Here is a 5,522-nt window from a genome sequence, read left to right as displayed (position 1 = left end):
GACTATATACTGTCCTTACCAGTAAGATTCATAATTTCATGTGTTCAGATTTCTATTTAGTGTACTTTTGTTTCCACTTCATGTAACTCCCTTTAGCATTTCCTATAGTTCAGGTGTATGATGTTAGATTCTGTCAGCTTCTATTTGTTTGGGGAAAATATTTCTCCTTCATTTCTGAAATAGAGCTTCAGCTAGTATTCTTGGTTGGCAGGGGCTTTCTTTTTCCTTTTTTCAGTACTTTGAAAGTATCACCTCATGAGCTCCTAGCTTGCAGTGGAGGTCTTGCTAGGCCTCCACTGACAGCTTTATGGGGGCACCCTTTGATATGATAATTTGCTTTTCTCTTGCAATTTTCAAGATAGTTTCTTTGCCTTTAACTTTAGACAAAATGACTCTAATATGTCTGTGTGAACATATGTCTCTTGAGGATGAGCTTATTTGGCATTCATTGGACTCCATGAATCTGGATATTCATGTTTCTCTTAAGGTATGGGACATTTTCTCTCATGACCTCTTTAAATAAGCATTTTTCTTTTCTCTTTCTTTGCCTCTTTTATGATTCTCAAAATAGTTAATAATAAGTTGAAGTCACAAAGGGTTTCTTCATTTTCTTTCACTCATTTTATTGTTTTTCCTGAATGATTGATTTTAGAACATCTCTCTTTGAGCACAGTGATTCTTGCTTCTGGTTGATTATATTTGCTATAGAAGCTCTCTATTAAGTTTTCAGTTCAGTTGTTATATACTTTAGCTCCAGAATTTCTGTCTTCTTGTGTCTTTTAGTTATATATCTTTGTAGAACCAAAACAAAGACATAGAACTTTATCCATGTATTGTTTTAGCCATGTATTTTTTCCTAATTTTATTTTGTTGTCCTTTCTATGTTTTCTTATATGTCAATGGTTTTCTTTAAGGTGATTCTTTTAATTCATTGTCATGCTCAAAACCTGCTACCTTCCTATCACAAACCCCTCAATCTCAGAGTATATAAAATATTTCTAAAAGATGGAAATAATTCAGTCATTTATTAGGAAGTTACAGATGTCTCTCACATCACTGACAGAAAGGTTATTGAAATTTAATATCTTTTATAGATACAAGTTGGTAAATTATCTCAGTGTGTGTGTGGTAGGCAGGATCCTAAATTTTCCCCATGATCTACTTTGCCTAGAGTTGCTCCTATAATGAAATTTTTTTTTTTGTCTTTTTGCCTTTCTTGAGCTGCTCCTGTGGCATGTGGAGGTTCCCAGGCTAGGGGTCTAATCAGAGCTGTAGCCACCAGCCTATGCCAGAGCCACAGTTTTTTGTTTGTTTGTTTGTTTGTTTGTTTGTTTTGTTTTTGAAACAATTTTAAAAGGCAAAATAAAGTGACTATGCAGAAGTTATTAAAACCCAAAAACATTTGACTTTAAGGCAGATTATCCTTATTTGATTTAACTTAATCCATTGGAGACCTTTAAAAGTTGACATCGGCCTTTCCTGAGGTCAGAGAGACTCTCTTCATAACCTTGAATAAGCAGGCTACTATGAGTTATCCAGGTGCAAATAAATTAATTATTTCAACAGCTACATGAGCTTGTAAAATGATCCTGAGCCTCAGCTGAAACTGTAGCCCCAGCAAGAATCTGGATTTCTGCCTTGTGATACCCTAAACAGAATACCCAACTTATCCCTGCCATAATTTCTACCCATATATACTGTGACATAATAAATAATGTTATTTAGAATTCCTAGGTTGTGTTACTTGTTTATGCAGCAAAGTAAACCTAATTCAGTAAATATGTTACATTTAATTTTAATTTTTTATTTTACTAATTATTTTAGTGTCACATTCACGGTATATGGATATTCCCATGCTAGGGGTACAATCAGAGCTGTAGCTGCCATCCTGCAATACAGCCACAGCAACTAGGGATCTGAGTCACATCTGCAACCTACACCACAACTCAAAGCAATGCCAAATCTTTAACCTGCTGAGTGAGGCCAGGAATCAATGCACACTCTGATGCGTGCTAGTGGGGTTCATGAATAGCTAACCTCTGAACCATGGTGGAAACTCCACTTCCACCTTTCCTGAAGTCAGAGAGACTCTCTTCCTAGCCTTGAATAAGCAGGCTGATATAAGTTATGTAGGTGCAAAGACATTAATTATTTCAACGACTACATGACCTTGTAGGATGATCCTGATCCTCAGATGAAACTATAACTCCAGCAAGAATGTGAATTTCTACATTGTGATATCCTAAGCAGAATTCTCAGCTTATCCATGCCATAATTTCTACCCATATATATACTGTGACATAATAAATAATTTTTATTTAGAATTCCTAATTTTGTCTTAGCTTGTTATTCAGTAAAGGACAACTAATACAATGAGTATGTTATATTAAAATTTTAAAGGATGAGTTAGTTTTCATATTAAGGCATAGTGATTTTTTTTCTCATAAATACATAGGAATTTCCAGAATTGTTCCACATTTCGTATCAATATCACTATGGCAATATGTACAGCAATGTCAAACATGGAATTTTTAGAAAATATCATGCTGTAAAACCTAGAATTTTCATTTATAAAATTGAAATTTTTAATGTAGTTACAGTGAAAATCCATATAAGGAGTGAAATACCTGAGGATAACAAAAATCGAGGCAATGTGGATTCATGCTCCTTTTTCAGTTCCTCATATGTAAGTGTAATGTTTATAGAAATGGGAGGTCCCCAATGCTAAATATCCAGAAGAGGGGAAGTTTCCATTACAAAATAGGCTCAATGAGCTTAACCATAAAACTAATTCCTTTCTGCTCTTTCTGGATAAATTGTATTAATTTCATAAGAATCTTATAAATAAATCTATAATCTTGTATTAATTAACTTTGCCATTAAATTTAACAAATATCAGTCCAAGATATGAAATTGGCATCAGGAAAATGTTTTACTTGGCAAAAGGTAAAACTATTATACGTTAAAAAACACATATTTATCAGTACTCTGTTTAATTACAGCATTATGTCATATTGTGTTGGATAAATGCCTCTAATTTCTGATGTGGTATTTTATGAAATAAAATATACAATTGTGCACATTATCTTGAGTAATGTTTACTTATAGTCATATTTTAAATTTTCCGTAACAAAAGAAATAATCTATTTGAATACATGCTTCCATATAAATCTTTATTTTAGCTTTTTAAGGAAACGTATGCAGCATCTGGAAGTTCCCAGGCTAGGAGCTGAATCAGAGCTACAGTTTCTGGTGTATACCACAGCCTCAGCAAACCAGATCTGAGTCACATCTGCAGCCTATACTACAGCTCAGCAATGCTGGATGCTAAGCACACTGTGTGAGCCCATGTATCTACCCTGCATCGTTATGGGTAATAATCAGATTCATTACTGCTGAGCCAAAATGGAAACTCTCAAAATCTTTTGCTATAAAGATGGGTAAGTGTTGGGTGCTAAGTTTAGTTGGTTATATATATAAATTCAAGCATAAAACAAAAATGTAGGGAAAAAATTATTAGGCAATTTCCTCTATAGATTTTTCCCTTCCTTAATACCTTTATGAATGTTCTGACACTTCCTTGTTGCAGAGATTGTAGATGAGGGGATTCAGCATGGAAGTAAGGATAGTATAGAAGGCTGACACCATCTTACCTTTGGTGGGGGAATGATCAGAAGCAGGCCACAAATATATAGATATGGCAGCTCCATAGTACATCCCTACCATAATGAGGAGGGAGGAATGGTAGGCAAAAGATTTGCTGTGAACCTCTCCATATCCCATGCAAATGACAGCCAGAATAACACAAGAATAGGATAGAATGATGACTGCTACAAGGAAAAGAAGCATAATTACACAGCAAATAAATACTAACCTTACAAAGAGTAATGTGTTAGTGCATGAAAGTGTGAGAAGGGCAGGGACATCACAGAAAAAACGGAGTATTTCCCAAGCACCCCAATATGGGAAAGACAATGCAACAGCAATAACAATTACACCATCAAGAAAGCCAACAATCCAGGAGGGAACAGCCATGAGACAACAGATCTTCTGGCTCTTGAGAACAGAGTACCATAATGGGTGTCAAATGGCAATGTACAGCTCATAGTCCATTGCAGCCAAAAGGAAATATTCACCTCGAAGAAGGGACACATATAAGAATATCTGGGTTCCACAGCCAACCAAAGAGATGGACTTCCTTCCAGACTGGTAGTTGAAGGCCAACTTGGCTACAGTGGTGCAGAAGAGCATGAGGTCCATGAGGGAGGGTTGGCTAAGGAACAAGTACATGGGGATGTGGAGCTGGGTGTCCAGGTATATGTGGAGAACCGTAACAGTGTTTCCCATGAAGGCCACTGTGAAGATGGCTAAGACCAGATGGAAGAGGAAGATGTGGGTGAGGGTGTGATCAAATATTCCTAGCAGGATGAATTCAGAGTGAAACTCTGATTCTCCCATGCCATGATAAATATATTCACTGTGGAGAATACAGTATGTGAGAAATGACTGCAGTTACATTATGGAAATATCAAAGATTTCAAGCCTAAATCACCACATCTAATACAATGTCTACATATAGAAAATTATTTTTCTAGGCATCAGTTTTTATTTGTAGAGCAGAGATAGTAAAGCTTATTTTTAGCCTGAGTAATTTGTATAAAGTGTATAGTAACATTCCTAATTGGTTTCATCATTATAACATAGGAAGTTGCTCAGGAAGCATAAATATAATTTTGGCAATCAGTCAGATCGCATATGTGTTGTAAAGTATCACTCAGACATACATTAAGTCCTATTAAAACTCATGAATTACTGGAAAGTGAATGAGATTTTCTATTTTTTTCCTGTGGAACTTAGTGGATCACACTATGATGCAAATAATATTATTTCTATCAAAGTGTGCAAGAAGCATGTACTGGTAGAAATGAGATGGGATTGGATTAGTCAAGTCAACTAAAGAGAAAACATTGGTCATGAAGAATTCCATTAAATTAGGCCTATTGCTAATAATGGTGAATTGTAGTGGAAGTAGTTGCTCATTAGTATATACAACACTCGCTCCATCTCTTAAAATAACTTACATCCATGAGATGTTCTGGGATAGTTTGTTTTTTTGTTTTTTTTTTTTTCATGGATAAATAGACTAGATGAGCATCAAAGCTATAGTTCAAACACCTGGAACAAATTGTTTTAGCTGAACAAATTTAGACAATTTCTCCTGGCATTATTTTCTAGTCTGTATTTTTTTTTTTTTCCCACTGTGCAGCAAGGGGGTCAGGTTATCCTTACATGTATACATTACAATTACAGTTTTTCCCCCACCCTTTCTTCTGTTACAACATGAGTATCTAGACATAGTTCTCAATGCTATTCAGCAGGATCTCCTTGTAAATCTATTCTAAGTTGTGTCTGATAAGCCCAAGCTCCCAATCCCTCCCACTCCCCATCAGGCAACCACAAGTCTCTTCTCCAAGTCCGTGATTTTCTTTTCTGAGGAGATGTTCATTTGTGCTGGATATTAG

General features: G+C 35.5%; 1 pseudogene; it reads right to left on the bottom strand.

Moving 5' to 3' along the window:
- On the bottom strand, window positions 3,559–4,458 carry LOC100519016 (annotated as a pseudogene).

This window comes from Sus scrofa, chromosome 2 (genome assembly GCF_000003025.6).
Source record: "Sus scrofa isolate TJ Tabasco breed Duroc chromosome 2, Sscrofa11.1, whole genome shotgun sequence".
Taxonomy (NCBI): Eukaryota; Metazoa; Chordata; class Mammalia; order Artiodactyla; family Suidae; genus Sus; species Sus scrofa.
This window is presented reverse-complemented; position numbering and strand designations above follow the sequence as displayed.